The 25,206-nt window shown below is 35.5% G+C and overlaps 1 pseudogene; it reads left to right on the forward strand.

Annotated features, from left to right (window-relative positions):
• Window positions 1–2,552: 2,552 nt before the first annotated feature.
• Window positions 2,553–3,791, forward strand: LOC118994138 (elongation factor 1-gamma-like; annotated as a pseudogene).
• Window positions 3,792–25,206: the final 21,415 nt, after the last annotated feature.

Genomic DNA, 25,206 nt, shown 5'->3' on the forward strand with positions numbered 1-25,206 from the left:
TTGAAGACTGATTTAATGAGAATGGGCCTGGAGTTCTGGGAATATTAATGTGCTTACATTGTTTCTGCTGTGGCCACCAAACAATTTGGTTTTAGCTTTAGTAACAGTACTAGTGTAAAAAGTTATGAGACCATGGTCTCAACCACTTGTTCTTAGTCTCATTATGATCCACTGATTTAGTCATTTATTATAGCTTTAGCATACCCTACCAAAAATCTATTTTTGTGTGTGTATTTGGTGGGGTTTTCCGCATTATCAAAGACTCTGTATAAAGGGATACTTTAAAGGCAACTTTATCAGCTATAAAGGAGTAAATAATCTTTGGTTACCAAAGGTAGCTTTGCTCTTGGGTGAAGAGTGATATGGAGGATCACTTACACTGCTAGGAGAAGAAGACCTTAGAATGCTGAATGAGCTCTTTGACTATATGAGAACTTTTGTGTTGTGATTGCAAAATGAGAAGCTTCCAGAGCTGGTAAGAGACTGGGGGATATCAGGGCACGTGGGGTTAACTGAGACTTAATATACGAGAAAAGGGAGTCACTGAAACAAATCATAATTTAGAATTTCAGGGCCAGCTAAGCACCCTGAAGAGGGTGTAGTTTGAAGGATTTGGATAGATTTCACAACTGGGCCACATGAGTGTACTCATTTCAGTAGCAAACTGAATACTCTAGACTTCTCTTGTTCTCTGGACCCAGTGACCAGCAGGGTTTACTGTCCTCAGTAATACGCATGGTCATTGTGGGACATAACACACTCTCAATTTTTTGTTCATAGATGAATCAGGATTTTGCTCTTTTGATCTTTTTAAAATACAGTTTCACTTGACCAGCTGCCCTCTCCTCACTCCCTCATGATAATCACTATAAGAGATTATGAACTGCATTCTTCCTGGTTGCATTAAATTGGCAAATTCTAGGGTAAGCAAGAGACTCTGGGAGTAGACTGCGTCATGTTAACGGTGTCCAGCACTGAAGAAAGGAAAGGTGCTCACTGTCTATCAGAGATATGATGAGAAAGATGAGAGTACACCAGCCTCTGTGAAATTCACAATATGGTGAGAAGAGATGTTCTATTAGGCGCTGGTGGTTAAAAGGAAGAGAGTTATTCAAGTTACTCTAGTAATAAAGAATACATTCACCCAAGCAAAAAATGCATGATTATGCCAAAAGCAGCTAGAAATTATAATATTGCATACCATTGAGAAAATTTAGACACCTAAGTTTCTTTGGGACTCTAAGGCTGTACTGAGAATATCAAATGTAGAAGATTGAACAGAATCACTAATCATTATGTGAGCTCGGCTATAATATGACTTGCAACATTCTAAATTTCTGTCATTTCCCCTTTTTGCTACAAGATTACTTTTTCTTACTCTCCACTGCACATAAACAATTAATCTGTCATATAACTCCTGTTTACTCGTAACTTTTGCTTCCTCATAACTTTGGCATGCCATGAACATTTATGAACCTAGCTCCTCCTTGCCTGTCATAAACTACCTTAGAGTCTCCTTAAATAGACCTTTTTATTCCCTGCTAAAAACTACCTTATTGCATCTATATTTTCCAATTCAAATTTCTGAAAGATTAAACATGATCACATAGTTCATCGGAGTTTTATGTTCAGTCTATTGAACAGATAACCTTGGATTTGGTGCTCATTCATCATCTGATATTCTCTGAATTAGGGAGTCAAATGATTAAAAACAATGTTATTTTTAGAATATTTTCTAGGACTCGACCATAGAAAATCTTGAGATGATGGACTTGTTTTCTAGAAGGAATGCTTTAAGAGAAGTGTAAAGAGTACAGATGATAAGAGCACATAAAATGTATTATGGGAACACAAGGAGATACTAAACAACCAAAATTAGGAAATCAGAGACATTTTGTAAAAACTGTATACTTTTTTCTTTTGGATTTTCTTTTTTTTAAAATTTTTTTAAAGATTTATTTATCTTTAGAGGGGAAGGGAAGGAGATAGGGAGAGAAATATCAATGTATGGTTGGATCTCCTGCATACCCTGCCGGGAACTGGCCTGCAACCCAGGCATGTGCCCTGACTGGGAATCAAACTGCAGTTGTTTGGTTCATAGTCCTGTGCTCAATCCACTGAGCTACACAGGCATGGGCCAAACTGTATACTTGAGTTATAGTTGAGTAACCACTTTCTGGTTCATTAAACAGGTGGCAGAGCTTTTTAAAATAAAGAGGAGAATATATGCCAATGTAAGGAGACAGGAAACTATAATAATTTGACCAACTATAAATAAATTGTCTGGTAGAGGAGAAGGAAAAGGCAGAAAGCCTGTCAGCAATTATTTTCAGTAATAGTTAAGTGCAGGATAATAGAAATCTTCTATATCAACAAAAATGGTTACAGATACTATTCAATAGGTGATGTAGAAACATGGACATGCTGTGTGCAGTAGGTACATGCTGCAACTAGATGTGCTTTTTAGAACGGGCATTCTGGCCCCACATAAGACAGGGCTGAAGATAGGCTAAACAAAAGATCAGTGGGAAATCAAGTACAATGGTGCTGTCATGAGACAACGAGGGAATGGCACTGGTGGGTGGACTGAAGATGTAAGGGTAACTGCTAAAGCTATAAAAACAATCAGTGGGCCCTTTCTCTGTGAAGTCACCATCACAACTGGGAACTTGTGCACACATTGTGAAAACTGGAGGGCCTTTTAGGACCTCATTGCTGTTCAGTACAGCAGGGCTCAGGTTGGCGTGCTCCCCACACCACCCTACTTCCACTTTGGCCAAACCAACCTCACATCTGAATTTCACCGTAAATTTTTCTGACAGTGAGTTTCCAGAATTTTAGAGCCACCATAGATTCTGTCTGCTTGAGAGTAATACCATGTTATGTGAGCAATGAGGAGCTTCTGGGAAGTACCCTAGAAGTAGCAGCCTACCAAGTGAATGGGTGACCGACCCTTGCTGATAGTGACATAGTGACCTCAGCCAGTAATGGTATCCCCCACTTAAGGCATCATGCACTCCAACAAGCAGGCTACGGAGATTGTAAAGGAGGAGGTGAGGTGAATTCTGGGGCTGTGGGATGCTCACTTCAAGGTGAATACTTTTCTGGTGGGCAAATGTGTGACGCTGGCAGTTATCATAGTTGTCTGCACCATACTGTGGCTCTATGAACAGGTTCTGGAGTCTTTATTCTGCCAGGCCTCACTCCATACCAGTTGCTGTCTCCCCACCTGCATTAAACAGCACCATCTCCCATCTATCTCACAGGAGGTGAAACTGAGAAGATGGCCCAGTTTTCTGTTAAAAAGCTTGCAGACAGCCAGCCTAAAAAAGAATACCACATGGAAAGACGCCACAGGGGAAGGGAAAACTGTGTGGGAGGAGAAGCAGAAGCCCAGGCTGAGCGTAAAGAGGCGAAAGAGGAGGTGACCGCCCCCGTTCCTGAGGAATAGATGCCGAATGTGAGCAGGCACGGACTGCTGAGCTGGAGCTAACAGCACCTTTGCTCACCTGCCCCAGGCCCTTTGTGTTATTAGATGATTTTAGCACAAATGCACCAATAAGGACACACTCCCTGAGGTACTACCATACTTTGAGGACCGTTTTGATGAGGACAGCTGTTCCCTGTGGTACTTCCTTGAAGTACTTCTTCCCTAAAGAACTCATCCAGATCGTCATGAGTTGTACTTTCATTACTGAAATATTCTAGGGATTGGACAAGCTGAGGAAGATGTGTTTGCTAGTGTCCTCTTTTTTGGAATCAACAACAGCAGCTCCAGTTTTGGGGTCTAGGACTGAGGGCAGGGGCTTATCTTTCTGCTGAGTGTGGACTGACAACTGAGCTAGGAGTCATGTAAATGGCACATGTGTGGCAGAGACTGAATCCTAGTAGCAAGGAGATTCAGATGCTGGGTATAGCCTGTGAGCAAAGCCTTCAATTAGGGCTATGTTTTCCCGTGGGATGTTTCTCCTCACCACCAAACTTCCTGCACCTGCCCTTCACAGAGATGGGGGTCATTAAAGAAACTGAACATAGAAAGAAAGAAAAAAAATCAGTTGGCCACAGTGACAGGCTCTTGAATTCAAAACCAATGATATAATATTAACAATATGAATATTAGTTTTACATTATCATATTAAAATAATCCTTATTTTATATTTTTAGTTATGGGACTTTTATTGAGAAAGACAGCTGAAATTTTATGAATGATGTCTAAAGCACAAAGAATTTTTCACAGAAATGGAGATGAATGAAAGCTGAGTGATCGTTTATCAGGTTGCTAAATGGGTTTAAAAAGTGGTGGGGGAGAACATTATAGCATCAGGTACTATGGAACAACATTATTTCCTCTGATTCAGTAAAGCTGGAATTCACCCCCCTCAGTTATGGGGGGCCTAAAGCACCTCTACAGTCAGGAGGGAACAGAATTCATAAACTTACAGTAACATCCTAGATATATAAAGACTGATGTTACGTACAGGCATTTGATTCATTTATTTATTTATAAAATACTTATTGGCAAACTATTTCCTCTGCCTTGGCACATAAATTTGTGCTTTGGCACAAAAATAAAGAAGTAAAATATACATTGTTTGTCAGGAATTGATAACTATGATCAAGAAAAATAAGATGGAAAGTCTCACTAGGAGCCCTGGCATTTCCCCTGGCCGTGCCCTGCCTCCCCCGTACCCCAGCCTCCTCTCCGCTCCTGCTCACACCAGCATAAAGGCCTAGGGAATGAACAGTTATTTTTTTTATTCCTGGAAGGAAAAAGAGCTTAGAACTTACATCAGACTATCCTTCTTCTTCTCACATTTTATATATAAGCCTAGTTTAGACACTTTCAGAGTTTGTTGCATATGTATTGAGTAACAAGTGTATGAAAATATAGTCGGTTTGACTTCTACAATTTATATTCTGATGTGATAGAGATGTGATGGAATTCAGAAATGTGCCTTTTTAACCTCACCCCAGGTCATTTTATTCGAGTGGTCTGCAGAACACAGTTTTACAAATGCCAGTGCAGTTATTTTCATTTGCAAAACAATAAATTAGAGTGGAGTTAAGTGATCGTCCTGAAGTGAATGAGGAGGACCAGTATAAGGTGCTAGTGCATATTTCATATACAAATGTCCAGTTTAGCTGCCAGGTGGTATAACAGGCCCTGAAAGATGGCCAGGAGACTTGCAGTATTTCCAAGAACTGACTGGCCGTGGGAAAACATCCTTGTCAAACTTGTGCAGTGTCTGGGGCCCATCTGTAGTACAACTCCCTGCAAGGTACCGTTGGTGGGCATAGCTACCGTTGCAAGGGCATAGCAAGCTACCGTGGGCATAGCATAGCTAGGGCATAGCATAGCTACCGTGGGCATAGCAAGGTACCGTTGGTGGGCATAGCAGTCATAACTCTGGGGTTAACCAACATGCATTAGAGAGGATTTCTTTCATTATTTAGGTTAGGCTGGGAAAATAATTTTCTACTTGGAGCATCAAAAACAATCTTTATGAAATATACAATGATCTTGCTTTTATCTTTAAACACAAGTCTAAATTGAAATTCAGAAGTTTTTACTTTATATGTTTGCAAATTGGAAAATGAAGGCCAAAGCGTAATTCTCACACATTCATAATGCACAATGTCAACTTAGTTTTGTGGTCTTTTCCATGTCTCTTTTAAAAATATGGATTTGTATCCATGTAATGAGGCAGTATATTTACTCTGAAGTAGTACCTAATGCAACTGTTTCAGCCACATTCTTTCTGTTTTTAAGGTGATTAATCTACATGTATAAAATATTTATATTTTGGACATTAGGAGTCAGTTTCTTCCTTAAGAAACTTGTTAGTATTTTCATTCTCAGCAGGGAAAAGGAGTTGCAATTTTTGTATTTTAATAATATTTGAATAAGTAAAAGTTATGTGTGTATAGTATAACAGTAATTTATTATAAATGAAAAAGCAGTTGGTTAGCTTCAATAATAATTTTTATTATGGACTTATTTTTACATCTTCAAAGTTTTATTTCAAATGTGTGTCTTGGGAAGTACATAGTATTTTTAGACATCAAACAACTTTAAAATATTAGAAATGTTTGGAGGCTTCTTTTCCTCCTAATTAAGCTCAGGAAGTTCACTGGTTCTATACCTTCTTTGACTTTCCCTTTTCCAGAAAGATGGAAGTACTGATAATAAGCTTAGATTAATTAGAGTAATGGGCTAAGACAGAGTCACTGTAACAGCTGGAAGGATATGGACATTGCTTCTGGAAGTGCAGTGAATCTAGATACTAATAACAAATGGTCATATACACCAACATATACCAAATTCACTTTATTTGTAATATTTCTTAGCCTTCCAGTCAGTGCTCTAGGATATTTGTTCCATATCAAGATAAATATATCAAAGGACATTTCATTTTATTTTTAAAAGAGAACACAAGGTAAATACAATAACTTTGCATAGCTAAATAATTAGAAACTTATGGGAATTTGAAAATAATTTACACATTTTGCCTAACTGATTTAATTAATTGATTTCAATTTAATTGACATCAGTAGCATAGATACTAGATACTTTAAAAAAGTTGACTAAAAAAATTCAATAAGTTTAAAGACATAATATGGAGCAGGAAATGAGTTTATCATAGAAATAGGTAGCATAAATTCTGTTTCTTTGCCAGGAGTAGGCAAGAATTTTGACATTAACCAGTGAACACAAGGAAAGAAACCTAGTTGTTTACAACATCTATAAAAATCTTAAAATAAAAATAGAATAGTTGTTTAGGAAACACAAACATATCTCTAAAAAACATAAAAAGTGATACAGTAAAGTTAATGGTTTAAACACTGTGAGAGTACTCTGTATGAAAAATTCACAAATTTAGTAGAAAACTATATAATAATGCAGTGTAAAAAAACATAAAATGTTGGTAGTATAATAAATAATATAGTCACGGCCTAATGCCAAATGTAATGGTATTTTTAATTATAATGTCCTCCAACTTGAAATTTTACCTGAGTTCTTTTTTGTATTGATTTTAGTCTAAGAATGTTTTTTCACTTTATTTTTTATTGTTTATTCTATTAGGCTTGTCCCATTTTTTTTCCATTTTGCTTCCTTCCACCTAGACTTCCCCCCTCTTCTACAGTCAATCCCCTCTTCATTGTCTATGTCCATGGGTCATTCACACATGTTCTTTGACTAATCCCTTCTTGTTCCTTCTATTATATTCCCCTCTCTCCTCCCCTCCTCCATTGTCAGTCTGTTCCATGTTTCCATGTCTTTGGTTCTATTTTTCTCATTAGTTTATTTTATTCATTAGATTCCAGTTATAAGTGAAGTCATATGGTATCTGTGTTTCACCAACTGGTGTATGTCACTTAGCATAATAGTCTCCAGTTCTATCCATGCTGATGCAAAAGGTAGGAATTCCTTCTTTTTTTTTTTCCTGCTGCATAGAAATTGTGTAAATGCACCACAGTTTTTTAATGCACTCATCTACTGATGGGCACTTAGGCTGTTTCCAGAACCTGTCTATTATAAATAATGCTTCTGTGAACACAGGGGTGCATACATTCTTTTGAATTGATATTTTGTGATTCTTACAGTATATTAGCAGCAGTGAGTCACTGACTGGGTCATAAGGCAGTTCCATTTTTAGTTTTTTGAGGAAATTCCACACTGTTTTCCACAGTGGCTGCACCAGGCTGCATTCCCAAAAGTGCACCAGGGTTCCCTTTTCTCTGCATCCTCACTAGCACTTGTTGTTTGTTGGTTTATTAATTATGTCCATTCTGACAGGTGTGAAGTGGTATCTCATTGTGGTTTTAATTTGCCTCTTAATGACTGAGTGATGCTGAGCATCTTTTCATGTGTCTATGAGCCCTCTCCACATCCTCCTTGGAGAAGTGTCTGTTTAGGTCCTTTGCCCATGTTTTAATTGAACTATTTATCTTCCTGAAGTAGAATCATGTCAGTTCTTTATGTATTTTGGAGATTAATCCCTCCTCCAATGTATCATTGGTAAATATATTCTACCATATATTTGAATATAACCTGAAAATTAGAGTATAAAATATAAAGAATAAAATTATATTTTAAAATATTTAAGATGATATGGTAATGGCTTTTAGCCTAACACTTATTTTCTCATTCTATGTCTCAGAAATTTTGTATCTCCACTGAAAACACAAATAATGCCTTAAGAATGGACATTTGAAATAATTTTCTTTCAACCTGACACAGACTGTGTAATGAAGAATTGTGATATTTTTAGATCTTACAGATTTTCTACTTCATATTATTCTTAAAATTCAGCACAATTGCTATAATTTAGTAGTTCCTCAAAACTATTCACTAGTGGAAAGGACAGTTTGAAATAGAAATCATTGTCACTTTTTTTAGGTGTCATTTTTGCTATTAGGTCACAATTATCTCATTTATGAGTAGCTTAAAAGCATTTTTAACTTAAGTAACTTTCTAAGAAATAATAAACTTGTATGTAGATATTAGTAGATATTATTAAATCAATCAAATATTTTTCTCATGTTTTGTGTAAGGCTTTCAACATTAACAGTTTGCATACATATAAAACAAGTTCTTAGCAGATGAATATCCTATGCAGTATTGATTACCTCATTAATTATTCAAGAATTTGTAGTTCTGGTTACAAGATCAAAAATGGTACTAATCATTAACACTGTTTGCTTAAATGCATTAGGAAAAAGCATTTACTTCTCACAACAGAAACACTAAATATATAGATTATTTCTGTTTAAAAATTGCTATCTCATTTCATCCACTTAAAAATCAGTTCATGTTTAGTCCTCAAAGCTGTATTCTACCAGGGGAATGTTTCTTTATTTTGTCTTTTAAATTAATCAATTTAAGTAATTATTTAAGTTTTTTTCTAACTAACTAACTATATATATAATATATATATACATATATATACACATATATATATACACACACAGTAATTTATATAGCTATATATATATATACACACAGCTATATACTAGTATAAGTGTATATATTATATTATTATGTCTAAATATGTTTAAAATGTTGTACATAGATATGTCCTTAAATTAAAAATTTTCTTCAAAGATATGACTTTGGACTATATTCCCAACAACAAAAAAGTAGATTTGGTAAGCCTTTTAGCATCCTATAAATCCAGAAATAGTTTCAAATAGAACAAAAATATCAGGAGTTGGAAGGCTGTGTTCTAGGAACTACAGTGAAGTGAGAATTGAGATAAACAAAGTATCAGAAGAAAGAAACACTGGCATTTGGTACATCAGGAAATAGAGATCAACGGGAAAATGCAACTATTCCAAATCCCCACGTGTAGATAGCATGAGAGCTAAATGTAAGAAATAAAATCTCTGACCCATTGGCAGTGTTGTCTAAAGCATGCCATGATTATACAGTGCATATAATGTAACTTCAAACTCAGTCTGCTAGTGTTGTATAATTATCTAAAATTACTTTGCTTATAAAAACATAACCTTAGGGTAAATTGTTTTGCCCTTTTCTACATGTATAATCTATGCCTCTTAAATGACAAGCCATGCATGAGGAAAGCACAGGACTCCTTGTGGCCACCAGTTAGAAATGTTGTGCAGTTTGTACAAAACTTCAACTCTATTGTCATTTGCATGACAATAAGAAAATAAAACAAATTAAGTTTGAAAATATCTGCTAAATATTATTTTAAAACTATTTCCTCATTAGAGCAATGGTAGAAGTGACAAGGTATATATGATTTATGAGCCTTTGATCAATTTAATTTCCTGGAAAATCATAAGACTGAATGATTCTGAGAAAAATTAATTAAGAAGGTGATTACTTTCTCCACATATTCTGACTTATTCATAGTGCTGGCGGGCTTCTCAATAGCATTATTTGTTTTGCTAACCACCTGCATTTCTCCTTTAATCTCCATCATGTAGAAAAGATCCTATGATGCATTCTTGGGTGGTTGTGGATCCCCTGTAGGACAAGTCAATGAAGGAGCAGTAAGCAGGGAAGCAAGTTCTTTAGATCCCCATATATATTATAGGAATCTGGTAAGATGGAATACATGCCAATGGACAAAACCTACCCACATATAAATAGAAGATAATAGGTTAGACAGATATATTCTTTAAATTGTGCGATTTATATGCTGTAAAAAGAAAGAAAAAGTAAATTTATCAGACTATTGGTATCTCATAGATAGAGTTTAAAAAGATTCTCCTGACATGCATTTGTAAAACAGAGAAAACTGATTTATAAGAACAGCTGAGGAAAAAACTCCAAGGAGGCCTAATGTATTCTCAATGTCAGAGGCCAAAGTCGGTTTTCACTTTTCTTGTGGAAACTACAATGACTAATATAAAATAATGTAACAATAACTTCTGTGTTTCATGTACTGATAACTATAAACCTTCTTTTCCCCTACCCTGTGTATGTTAACTCAGGATATGGCTATTTCAGCGAGTGAAAAATGCTTAAAATCAGAAATAAGGAATTAATGTTAAATTCTTCTGGAAAGAGATCAATTAAAAATAACATATTGAATTTTTCAAAAATAATGAAATAATCAAGCATATGGGACCTCATCATATTTTAAAGTACTTAACAAATTTCTCAGCAATTAATCGCATAGTAGGTTTAAAAAAGTGACATAACTTGCTTTGAATCATTTGTATGTCCATTGTGATATAGCTGTTTTGCAGTATGGAAATTTAAAAAGCACTCTCTTAATGAATATTTATTACTTATTGCCTGCATATAATTGTTGTACTAGTCATTAAGTCAGAGTAAAGGTACCATCTCTCTTTTGTTTCTGGAATTCCCAACAGGCAACAGCAAAGACATTGAAGAGTAGTTCTTTGACTAAAGAGTATGTGGGTCTTTCAAACTTTTACCAACCATAAACCCAGGTTAGTTACTATTTAGTTATTAGTAGCGAGTAAGCAGCGTAGATTCAGGATCCTGTCCTTCCCACTATTAGAACCATTTCATTGCCTTTTGTTCTCTCTTTACATGGTTGAGTCCTAATGTAGTCTGTTAAATATAAACCCTTAGCTAATGAGTTCAAAACATTTGAACTAGCCCTAGTTTACATTTGCTTGGGTATCAGAAATCATGTTTCCCCTATATCAGCAGGTCGCATTTCAAAGAACTTGTAATTGTTTAGATCTCTCAATGAAATTTTTCAGTTATTATTTGACATTTCTTAAGGTTTATGTTCAGCGTTAGCTGTATGCTTTATTCTAATATAAAATGGCAGTCTGCTGAATTCTAATAGTGTGTTCGGAATTTGAGAATAACCAACTGCGGTGGAGATGAATAACTAAAAATACTGTCCACTGGATAAGGAGATCCTCTGAGTTTTCGCTGAGCACACTCAGTATGCGGCGGTTCAGCTTGCTGAGCTTCAGTCTGCCAGCTTCAGTGGACACTGGGGCAGGGTAATTGGCCCTACTGGTTACCGTAAGAACCATTACCTGTCATTTCCTAGGTCTCATGGTAGCAAGCACTAGTGTTCCTAACAGTTGTTATCTAACTAGTAAGCAAAATTTAGTGGTGTGGAGATTTTCTCTGAATTAAAACAATCATATTGTCAGAGGAAATTAAGTGTCATGGTTTTCCTTTCTTTATTTTAAATTGGGGAGGAAGAAAAGATTTGCTTACACAGAAACCTCCTCTGACAACTTTCCTTTTATGCGCTCCTCCAGAGAGTTAACAGTACACTTACACTCAGCCAAGAAGTGATGTCACTCTAACTTTTAAAATACCCCTATTTGGGCTTCCTCTAAGAAGATAATGGAACAAGACTTCATTTTGTGATCAATATTCTTGTTAAAAGACATTATGGTTTCATGGAGCTCAGTTAAAAGAACCCCTCAGAAAAGTAACTGAACGAGAGTTGATACCTGACTCGGTCTTTTCTCTTAATTTAAGACAGAAACTTCAAAGTTGCCAGTCCTCAAGCGGTAGCAAAAGTCAAGCATTGCCATTAGACTACAAAGCAGTCTTTCTAAATTATTAACTTTCCAACCACAGCATCAAGCTGGCTTCTAGGTAAAATCATAAATATTAATCAGGTAAAGAATTTTTTAAATATATAAAAATATTTAAAATCTTATTTTAAGGAACTGTAAAGCATACCTTTTAAGCTTTCCAAGTTTAGAGCCATTGATCATTGCAAACATCTGCTAAAGGTACCTGTGGCACCCTTAGCATCACTGGAGAGATTTTCAGCTTTATTCATTTCTTGAGTTGGCAAAATCAAGGAAGCATTCACACCCAGGAGAAGTAAACTCTAGACCCCTTAAAGTACCAGATCAGAAGCACACATCACTCGGGTGGTAACATGTGGCTTGTGGGCTGATGCAATTTCTTTGCCAGACTGAAAGAGGGAAAGGATCTGTGTTAGTCTTCTACTCCTTGAATGCTCAAGACGTTTTTAAGGATTTGGAATTCTTAAGCATTTTCATTATTGCATTGTTCACAGCAGCACAATTTACAATAGCCAAGTGCTGGAAGCAACCTGAGTGCCCATCAGTAAATGGGTGGATCAAAAAACTGTGGTACATTTACACAATGGAATGTGACACCACAGAAAGAAAGAAGGAGCTCCAGCCCTTTGCAACAGCATGGATGGAACGGGAGAGCATTATGCTGAGTGAAATAAGCCTGGCAGTGAAAGACAAATACCACACAATCTCACCTTTAACAGGAACCTAAACAACAAAACAAACAAGCAACCAAAATATGACCAAATTAAGAACAAACTGACAATAACCAGAAGGGAGGGGGGAGGTAGATAACAGGTGAAGGAAGGGAAAGGGTCACCAAGGAACATGTATAAAGGACCCATGGACAAAGCAGAAGTGGGGGGAGGATGGAGGGTGAGAGGTGGGGGTGAGTGGGGCAGGGGACAGTGGTGGTGAGAAGATGGAGATAAATGTGTCCAAGCAACAATAAAAAAAGATAAAAGAATTTTAGTTATTGCCCTAACCAGCACAGCTCAGTTTGTTGATCAATGATCAATGGATGGTTCTCTCCCTCTCTCCCTCTCTTTCTCTCTTCCTTCCCCTCTCTCTAAAAATGAACAAGTAAACTCTTAAAAATAATTTTAGTGATCTGTCAACCTGTTTTGTGGCATTAGACCTAATCCAATAGCAGCCTTCTTTTTAGACTGTATGAAGTGGCCCCATTGGTAAGAACATAGATTCCTCATTAAATGAGGTGTTAGATTCCCTTTCAGGTTCACTCCCCTCTTTACTTGGCTAGTGTGGACTTAAAGGGTGGTAGAGAATTACTTTATCTTCAGGCGTTCAAACTTTTGTGGGAGTCACTCTCCTTGTGATTTTTTGAAGTGTGGCCCCAGGCGTAACTATCACTGAATATCTGTCCCTTCGTAAGATTTCTTGTGTCTTTTTTTTTTATGAAAAATTTTGAGAAATCCAATAAATTGCGAGGACCATCTTCTTACATATTATTTCCCTCTTGCATATCTTGCTCATTTCTGCATGGGAAACTGAATATTGACTTTCTAAATCGGACATTACTTGACTTTAGTTAACAGCTGAGCTAACACCCACAAATATTTGGGAGTGAAGGTTAGATGCAAGAATTAAATATTCTTTCTCTAACCTTTAATATTCTTTGTGCTATGTAACTGGGTCCTCCAAACACTATGAATACCAAATTCATGTTTCATTACATTTAATAAATATTATTAATTTTATGAAATTAAATATATATAGATATTATTATTACTCAGTTGAGGATATGTTTTCACTGATCTTTTAAAGAGAAAGGAAGGGAGATAGAGAGAGGTATTGATGTGAGAGCGAAACATCGATCCATCACCTCTCTCACCTCTGACCAGGGGATAGAACCCATGACCTATGTATGTGCTATCACCAGGAATTGAGCTTACAAACTTTTGGTGTATGGGCTGACTCTCCAAACAACTGGGCCACCCAGCCAGGACAAATATTTATATTTTAAGGGATACCTTTTACAATTTTAACTAGTAAAAAATGGAAATTTTATGATTTGGCTTTCTTTTACAACTAACGGGTTTTTAGAAGAACTACTGTAGGATTTAGATGACACAAACAAAATTTAGAAAAAAAACTGGCTTCTATTTCTAACGATATTTATTTACCAACTGTGTGACCTTGGATAAATCATTTGTTCTCTGAGCTTTTAACTATCACATTAGACATAAATCTTCACATTATCTCATAGAGCCAGTGAGTGGACAAAAGAGGAGATTGTATACAAAGGTGAACACTTTCAAGACTGAAAGGTAGTACAGATAAAAGTGTTACTTTTTTAGATAATATGAGATCTAATATATGTTATATTATGATATATAACTGTATTTTTTAAAATATTTTCTTTATTTATTTTCAGAGAGAGGGGAAGGGGAGGAGAGAGGGAGAGAAATATCAATGTGTGGTTGCCTTTCATGTATCCCCCACTGGGAACTGGCCTGCAATCCAGGCATGTGCCCTGACTGGGAATAGAACCACGATCCTTTGCTTCACAGGCCCATACTCAATCCACTGAGCTACACCAGCCAGGGGGAGATATATCTGTATTTTAAAATTATGTTATAGTTTGAAATAAAAAGTTATCTGTTTCTTCATGGTCAGCAATGTTAGAATGGATTAGAATAAATAGATTCTATGTAATTTGGCAGAAGTGACATTTTGTGAATAATGTTAAGTATGATAAGACAAGAGTACACAGTGCTTTCCTCTCCTCACCTAAATCACCCTGAGGAACCACCACTGGAGAATGTATCATATAAGCACATATTAGGTGACCTAAGAATAAAAAAAAATGTATATATTGGTATCATTAAAGATAAATGTATTTACTTCCAGACAAAGCAAAACAAAACATTATTTCTATTGATTCCATTCATCATGGTAAATAGTTCCATTAGCTTTCAAAATATGTACAAGATACCAGATGATACTTATGCCAAAGTACTGTAGTACTGTTGGTTCTGGGGGCTCGGTTGATTTTACTGCCTTACATATAAAAATAAATATACAAATCCAAGCTTTGCACACCATGTATAATCCATAAAGGTAATTTGGATTTTATTTTTCAGAATCTTACCATTTTTACATCAAGAAAAATTAAAGTGTAGGAAGGAGCTTTAAATCGCTTTTAGCTATCTTCTTCTAAGGCAAAGCGTGAAAGAATCGCTCCAAGGTGTTTGATGGTGTGTTATTCAATAGCATAGTTGCCACCATCACTATTCCTAATTATTCTTGACATTTAGTTCATTGTAACATGAAACTCCTCAGAGGATAGAAATAATGAACTGAAAGTGAGTACTAGCTAATTATCTACATTGAACAAAAGGTTGTGGTATTGTAGATGAAACATCAATTATGAAAATTGGTGATAAACCCTGATAGTAGAAATATAACTTGGAAATGATTCTTAGTCACAAGTTCAGAAACATCATCATTTCTTCCTACTCCTCCATAAACCAATAAAATCTCATTTATAACAAAAAATACATGCAAGAGTAGTTTAAGTGTATTACATCATAGGGAACTAGTTTATAAAATATAATCACCTTTTCAGCCTGAACATTTGGTGTTTTTTAAATTTAATTATTTATGCGGGATAGTTATATGTGTATGTATATACATGTATTTCCTGTCTACATTGAAATGCAATTATAATTGTTATTTAAACTTTGCTTATATTAAACACAAAAAACATTGGTTAACTTTAAAACAAAATGTTATAGACACAGTTTTAAATTGTGTATGTTATTACTAACCCAGGATTTGGATCATATTATGCTTTTGGATTTGAACATAGGTTGCTATAAAGTCATTTGCATTGGAACTTCATTAAACCACCATTAGGCAAAGTTTAACTGATGAAAATAATTAGCTTACCTATAATACTGATAATGAACTTGGTGTTTCTACATAATCTTACAACAATGGATAGGAAAACAAAGATTATTTTTGTTTCCTGGAAATTTTATCTATATTTTGCAACTTTTAACATCAACAGTCTGTTTTTCTTAAAATCTTCTCTCTAATTCTTTAAATTTACAGATTATGTTTGCAAACGCAACAAAATGACTGGTTTTTGAAGAATGCTATACATGAAGGAAAACGTAAATGTCTCAGCTGGAACATTCCCATTAACTGACTGTACCTGCAAGTGGGAAAATAGTAACAAGCTGGTGTGGTCAGACTGCCAGTCACAATCTGTTCTCTGGACCTCGAGGTAAGTGATAGCAGCTCATTCAGACAACATACTTCTTATTAGGGAGCATATACCCACAGGGGTGTTTTGAGCCCCCTGGGTGACTGTGGGAAAACTACAAGGATTTAGTCAGGACAGGGGTACTAGTTTAAAAGATGGTCTGTACAATGGCAATTTGCTCCATGCTAAGCAACCACATACTAGGCTAGTGGGTGCTCAAGATGAAATTTGATGTGCAGTTAATATCTCCTTATCCAAGGTTTTACTTTGCATGATTTTAAAAGCCCACAGTAAACCAGGTACAAAAACTATTAAATGGAAAACTCCAGAAATAAGTAATTCATGAGTTTAAACTGCGCACCCTTCTGGATAGGGTACTAAAATCTTGCCCCTCCCGATCCATCCAGATGTGTACTGCCTGGGACAGGAATCATTCTTTTGTCCAGCCTTTTCACACTGGATATGCTGCCCACCATTAGTCATGAGCCTTCACGGGTATCAGATCGACTGTCAGAGTGTCACAGTGCTTGTGTTCAAGTCACCCTTGTTTTATTCAATAATGGCCCCCAAGCTCAAGACTAGTGATGCTGACAATCTGACTATGTCAAAGAGAAGCTGTAAAGTTCTTTCTTTAAGTGAAAAGATAAACGTTCTCAGTAAGAGAACAAAATCATATGCTGACGTTGCTAAGATAAAATCTTCTGCCCACAACATTGTGAAGGATAAAGGAATTCATTCCAGTTTTGCTGTTTCATGTCACACTGCAAACGTCACGGCCACAGTGCATGATCGTGCTTAGTCGCGGGTGGGGAATGTGTTCCGACTGAGTCACATATTACGCCGGAAAGCGTTGAGCCTATACGAAGACTTCATTTAGGGTTTCCCTGAAATGAGTGACACCCAACCATTTACACTGCAAGTAAAGAATGCTTACCCAGATTCCGGAATGTTTTTGCACTGAAAAAACTACAAAATTACTGGACAGGCTGCATCTGCCAATGAAGAAGCCACTGCCACAGAGCAGCAGAGTTGAAGAAATTGACTTAGGAGAAAGGTATGTGGGCATGGGAACTGTAGATAAATGTATAGGTCTGTATAAGGAAAAACAATATACACAAGGTTTGTTTCTATCTGTGGGATCCTCGAAATATATTCTTCTGGATGAGGACATCTACTGTTCAGAGATAGCTCTGAGTTCCAATTTCTATTTATGTGTTATCCAAAAATACAATAAAAGCTTTACAATATTGATATACAGATTAATGTAACTACATGTGAATAATTCATACAGTATATGAATATGCATAATATACTTCCATGTATCCTCAAATTTACTGATAGGAGTTTGCAATAAAATAAAATAATGCAAGAAAATAATGTTTGAAGATCCCTGCTTTGGAAAAGCAAATGTCTATTAAATTATAGATGATAATGAGCACACTCTCAGCATTATTGGTAGAGCTTAATGAGTCTATCAGGACATTTATTTGATTAGCTTCACGATGAAGGGACAGTAAATTTTGGGATGAGGTGGCTGTTTCACTGCATTTTTCTTTTATCCTAGAGTCCAAATTTCTTTTGCTTGACTTTAGAATAGTTGTATTAGCGAATGCCCAGTCAGCAAAACAGGTTAGATGTGTATGTGTGTAAAAACACATTCACAGAGAAAAGCAGAATTCATTAAGGGATGTGACCTTGCACAATTTGACCTTGTGCAGCCCATTAAGTAATCTCTTTAAGGTTGCTGTCTGACTGTCTGCTGCTAGAGTTTAAGGTCAGCAGAGCAAGTGAACACACTACAGCGCTACTCCAGGAGGCATTGGGAAGATGAGTTGTGTCTTCTCCTTTGAGGCTTCCATGATATATAGAATCTATTCTCATCAAGTCGGGCTATGGTCTAAATAAAATTGAGTTGCATGATTTGTAATGGGCCAAAGGCAGGCCTATAAATATGATCTGAGTTGCAAATGGTTATACACTCTTAGGCAAATATATTTTCAATGTTCAGATACACAATTAATATCTATAGAATTGGTTTCTTAGATAGTAAATTAATTTAATGCAATATGTTATTTAGATTCATTTAAAATTTAGTGGCTAAAGTAATATGAGGAATACTTAAGTGATAGAACATGACAAGCAATGCAGTAGTTCTGATTAATGTACTTCTTCAGTGTCTCCAATCTGTATAAGACGGGCATTAATCAACTTTACTTCACAGCTTGCTATGCCTTGTTGTAATTATAAAATTATTTATTGTTATTAATATTTTAGAAATATTAATAATGGTGTTTGCATTCTCATTGAAAAGCTATATCTAACACCTAAAATATGAAGCTAAATATATTATTAAATATCTGTATATATTTATTATGGTAGAGAGCTCTATTACCAGTTTTACAATTCAATAAATTTAATTGATAGTGTGTGTTCCATGCAGTCAAGGCTAAAAACTCAAATTTGGAATAATAAAAAATGACAAGATTTAAGCTGAAATATTTATATATGTAATTTTATTGTGGATTTTAGTTACAACTGTAAAAGGCACACTTGAACTTACTAGTCTTATAACTCACCAAACTGCTACATAGTTGTTTACTTGTATTCACTTGCTCCCACCAAGCTGCAGGTTATAATAATTAAGGACAGTTTGTACATGTTTGCCTTATGCCTTGCTGCAATTATAACATTATTTATTATTATTTACAATGTTAATAATGTAAAATGTAATACAGTATTTTGAAAAAAAAGACTCCAACTTCTAGTACCTTACCTGAAACTTAATTCTATAGGTTATCAAACCCTTTATCTTTAAAATAAGGAATCTAACAGAGATAAATTCAACGTACATTCCTTTGCAAATATTTATGAACTGTGGCTCTACTTAGCTTCAACTTTCCCTCCTCCTCTTTGTTTCCTAGACATGCAAGAGACACATGGAATGGGTTTCGTACTCTTACAGAGGAAGAAGAAGCCTGGGCAATGTGGCAGCTTTGCCCAGTGTAAGAAGCATTCATTCTGCGGATCCACAGTGAGCCTGTTTGAGGTGCCTGGATTTTAATAATCTTTTCTAGAAGGCTATTCTCTTGCGTGTTTGCCATTTTTCTGCTATAGTGTCATTTCAGGTTAAAGATGCCAAATAAATCCCGCTTGCATTATTTAAGTAAAATATGTAAGGGGAGAGAAATCTAACTACCTTTGAATGCTTAAGTACATATCAAATTATGTTGAATTTTTGGTAGATAATGGCACTTATTTCTTCCCCAAGACATTTAAGCACAGAATAAACTAGGTTCTTTCCAGATAAGATAGAAGCCAATGGACCCTCTTAAAGTTTGCTGGACAGGACTTGTCTGAGCATTCACTATAAATGGACCCTGAAAGGCATATTAGCAAGCAAGAGGGATTTATGGATGCAATCTGGAGATGAACACTAGAAGAATGAAAGGGAGGAAATCAGGATGGAGCAGCTGTGATACAGTCTCAGTGACAACCTCAGATGAACCACAGGGGGATCTGCAGAAGAGGTGGACCTTTAGAGTCGTTCTGGTAGGAGGAAAGCGGGCAGATGTCAATAGCTGTGCATGAATGTCATTGGCTTCCGATTGCCCTGGAAAGACCCTGACGAGTATGAGGAAGAGGATTCAGGCCTGGCAGTTCTGAAGAAGGATGTTATTTTGGATTGGCCTTCTAGCTACATCCACACCAGCTGGAGGATTATACTCTTCAGTCCCAAAGGGGCGGCACGTTGGAAAATGTACCACAGAAGTGACCAAAAGGACTTGTCACTTCTGCCTCATGCATTTCCACACCTCCATTACAATATCGTTTTTGTTCTTTCTAGTTTGGATCTGAATAAATTGAGCTAATAAGTAAATTTTATTTAATACAAACTTTTAAATTAATAAATAATGTTTGATCTACAAAAGTATCAGGTAATGAGCATGATTGTTTCAATGGCAATAAGGAAAACAGAAGAACAAGGGTCCAAAATCAAATCAAATCAAACAAATCAAATTTTAAAAATGGAAATAATGTAACAATATTTAAATAAATGATGAGACTATTATCTAATATTTAAGGTAAGTAATTTACATAATATTTTTCTCCTTATTGGTTTTCACAGGTAATTTCATTAAAAATGTGATTTGATACAGCCACACATAGGAACACATTTTGACCAATTTGCCTCTACTTAGCATACCCTGAATATACCAGGATTCATGCCAGAATGGATATATTTCATTAAACAGTCTCAAAACACTTGAAAATAATTGGACAAGAGTATTAGAATGAGACCAGGCATGTCCATTCTGAATTACAAGTTAACATTCCATTTTATCTCAATATAATGTTAAATAAAGATCTATGCATGTATAATGGGAAACAATTGATTGTTGCAAAAAAAAGCTAACACGGAAGCTTTTCTGTAAAACACCTTTACAAATATTTGGAAAACAGCCTGTAAAAATGTCAATAAAGGTTAAACTTAGTGGAAATACAATTTTGGTGGTGTTTTTGCAATAAATGTTGCATTAAAATTACTCTATATGTATAAAAATTATACAGGCACTTAGCCCCATTACAGAATTTATCAAATTATAGCACAGTTAGTTGCTTGTAGATACCTCTTCACAAAGCTGCATATTCATTGATGGAAGAAATAATGTCTTCAAAAATATGAGACAAAATTAATCTTGTAGCAATTGCTTGGTATTATTCAGAGTGCTGATGTTTAAGTAATTCCTGGTAAATAAAAACAGCTTTGGATATATACATAATCTTTCTGGCTGATGTGGCTCAGTGGATTGAGTGCTGGCCTACGAACCAAAGTGTTGCTGGTTCGATTCCTAGTCAGAGTACATGACTGGGTTGCAGGCCAGGTCCCTGGATGGGGGTTCGTGAGAGGCAACTACACTTCGATATTTGTCTCCCATTCTTTCTCCTTCCTTTCCCTTCTCTCTAAAAGTAAATATATATATATATATATATATATATATATATATATATTTACCATATACCATATATATATATGGTAGAAGAAGTTGTTCTAGGATTATTTTTTCTTTCACTAGATTTTGAACTCCTTGAGGGAAGGGGCCAGGTGGGATTTGGCTGGGTAGCTACTCTACCCAGCACAGGCCTCAGCACACTGTGGGCACCTAGCCATTGTCCATGAAAATATAATTGAAGTCATAAATGCATTTTCTACTGCCTGGATAGAGAAGCAAGATTTTCCATGCTAGTAAAGAGGACAGCATAGTGTTTGTCAGCTACTTTCCAACCAAGAATACTTTAGAACATAGTGTCTTACATGCATGTACCCTTATCCCTCCTAATAGCGTAATGACAAATATATATAAATATCATAGAAACTTTAAATTTTATCTGAAGTGGCAAATCATAGCAACTTTAAATGTCATCCATAGTAGCAAAACACAATATATATATATATTTGTGTGTGTGTATATATACTTGTGTATAAATATATTTGTGTATATATACTTGTGTGTATATATACTTATGTATATATATATTTTTTTCATCTATATGACCTTGAGAGCTAGAAACAATTTAGAAATTCAAAAAAAATAATTTATTCTTCCCCACAAGGAGGTCCTTGGTCACATCTTCTCTAATAAAGACGTAAAATTTGTCTTTAGTATTCTTTTAAAATAATTACTTAAGGTGAATTCAGTTTTGATTGTAATAGTGTAAACCACTGAAGACTAGATACATAGAATTTGTAAAAACAATGTTAAAAATATATTTTGCAAGGAAAGCCTATTTCAGAAGAATTAAAAATAAAATATTCAATATAATACAATAAAAAGGCTAAATTAAGTTGAAAAAGTATGTTTTTGGATGACTAAGACACCAATCAAAATGTACCACCTGTTCTTGACTTCAAATGTTTCTTCAATTTTTATTCAAGTCCATCTCCACACCCCATAGTTAACCTGTGATTTCTATGAATGATTGATTGATTTTTCACTCAATCTGCCTTTCTCTTTTTAATTTAGAAACACTGAAACCATAATATCAGTATAAGTTGATTTCATATGCATTCATATAAACAAAAGGAAATTGTATGCCATGGTAGATTTTTTTCTGTGTAGGAGTAAATGCATGCAAAAAAAGGCATGGTTATTTTTTTGTAAATTTTAAAATAAAAATAAAAATCACTGTCTAAATTTCTTTTACTAAAGTATTAGATTTAATTTTTCAATCATTTTATAATTTTGTATGGTTTATATTGTTTTATATGGTCCTATAAAATAAATGCAAAGTTTTCAGAAGCAAGATTGGATACAATAATTTAATAAAATAATTCAGGGTAGGATGATTCATAAGTTAAGACTATATAGTGGTGAACTAGGCATATATAAGTAGAAAAATACCGGAGTTAATAACAGAATCTCTTTAATGTCACAACCACATGCATTAATAACTACAGTGCCAGTGGAAAGAGGAAAGCAGTGGAAACTTTCTTATGAAGAGCCATTTATTTTTGCAGTTATTAGGGGATGATTTTGATATGTTTTGCTATTTATGCCACTGGCTAAAGCATTTTATTAGCTCCCATATCAATCATGTAAGACGTTGCTTCTAGTATTTTTTCAAAATGGAAAGTGCTGGAGTCAGAAGGCCTGAGTTTTTGTATTGACACTACCATTTGCTAAACGTGTGATCTCTTTTTGTTCAGAGTCCTTATCTTCAAATGAGGATAATAATTGTATCCACCTCAGAGGATTTTTTGAGCATTAAAAGAGATAAATAATGGATGTAAAGCTATTAGCACTGTGCCTAGCACTAGACAAGTCCTCAATAAATGTCTGTTGTTTTTGTTGCTATTGTCATTGCTACAAGGCATGCAATAAAAAATAAAAGAAAGATTGTACATGGAGGAATGTATCTTAATGCTTAATCATTAAAAAAATTTATCCCTTCTTTCAACGAGCATTGTTGAGAACACACTGTATGAAGCGTTATGTTAATGGAGTGCGAGAATGGATGCTCTATAATCTCTATTCTGGAAAAGTGCCTGGTCTTCTGGGAGACACTGGCATGTACAGTGCTATTAAAGCATAATAAGACAAATGCTATCATAGTGACATAGACCAAGTTCTGTGTATGCAACCCAGTAGATAACTGGCCTTGATTTGTGAGAAAAGATACATAAACTTATTATTTTTATTTTGTATTTAATCTTTATTGTATTTTTTCCATTACTATGTAATCCCTTTATCATAGCATCCTAGCATCCACTCCCTAACCTACCCCCAACAAGCTGTCTTATGTCTTAAAAGTTGGCAAATAAATGTCCAGATATAAGGAAAGAATGGAAGAAGGGAGGAGGAAGATATCCCTGGCACAAGATAGAGCCTAAACAAAAACAAGGAGATATGAGTGGGCCTGGACCATCTATTGAATGGTAAATGCCATGTGGGGAACACGCAGGAAATGAAAGGGAGCTAGGAAAGTAATTTTTGATCCCATCATGGAGGGTTTGGGTGTAAAATTCATCCTGTTGTCTCCTTTATTGTCGTCAATACTGTAAACACTGTTATCTCTTCTTATATTCTGACCTCAGAGAACAACGCCATAAAATTAATGCATACTTGTTTAATTTATGAGAATCTAGAATTACTTTACTGAAACAGAAGAATGGACATTGAATACAAGGGGATGAAATATTCATTTAATATTTGACAGTTTTTGATTGCGCTTCTCAAACTGATTAATTTTGGTACAATTACACTTGACAATTTTAATAATCAATTAAGGACAACAAATCACATATTGAAAGCAGCTGAGACTTCAATCTTTTTTAAAATCTAATTTTACCTGCATAATTAAGCCATTACTCACTGCATTTTGAAAAAGACTCATCTATGGCAAAAATGATTTGTTCAGTGTAATTTAATGTTTTCAAGAACTTCCCAGTTGACTCTACTGTCTCAAAGAGAAATATTTGCCTCTTCACAACATCAAGGCCTAAGCAAACCATTCTCGTATACTATTCATGGTGTTCTATAACACACTGTAGTAATTTGTTGTAGTTGAGAGGAGCCCATGAAACTCTCAAGTATTATCACTGCATTTACACAACCTGCTAGGTACTAAGCCGCCAGAGTATTTCCTTGGCAACAGTTCGGCATACTTTGTCTCATTTGATCCATACTAGTCATAACTGATTTGACAGAGAAGATCTGAGAAGGGCCCTAGAATACTTTTAGATTTAAAAAGGATAAAATTCAGGCAGTTCTGAGGTTTATTTGTTAACTTTATTTTTATTATCAACGCTATTACAAATGCCCCTGTCCACCCACCTTTGCCCACCTCCACCCAGCTCCTGCCCCTCTTCCCTCTGGCTATCTATCACCACACTGTTGTAGGTTTATGGGCTATGCCTACATGTTCTTTGGCTACTCCCTTTGCCTTCTGTCCTCCAGCGTTCCTTCCTCCATCCCTCTGACAGTGCTCAGCCATTTCCTGTGTCCATGCCTCTATCTGCATTTTGTTCACCAGTTAATTTTGTTCAGTAGATGCCACATACAACTGAGATCATATAGTATTTGTTTTTCTGTCACGGGGTTATTTCACTTAGCATTATAATCTCCAGGGCCATGCAAGCTGTCACAAAGGGTAAGAGTTCCTTCTTTTTATTTATGGCCATGAATTATTCCATTGTGTAAATAAAAAACAAGAAGGGTGATGTGGACGGTGTTAAGTTACACAGCAACTCACACCCACCTTTTTTTAGAGTGACTTATATAAATTATGAGTACCACAGACAGTATGTAAATGTAATTCTTATAAACAATGTGCAGAGAGAAAAAGTTTGAGAGTCCCTAGCAGAGAGTGTGAAGTCCTGGTGTTAGTTTCACAATGCACCAGAATAAGCCATCAAAGAGCCCAAATAAATAAAAATCTCCATGCTTATT

Source organism: Sturnira hondurensis, unplaced genomic scaffold (assembly GCF_014824575.4).
Source record: "Sturnira hondurensis isolate 20B ecotype Veracruz unplaced genomic scaffold, ASM1482457v3 Scaffold0000880, whole genome shotgun sequence".
In the NCBI taxonomy this organism is placed as follows: domain Eukaryota; kingdom Metazoa; phylum Chordata; class Mammalia; order Chiroptera; family Phyllostomidae; genus Sturnira; species Sturnira hondurensis.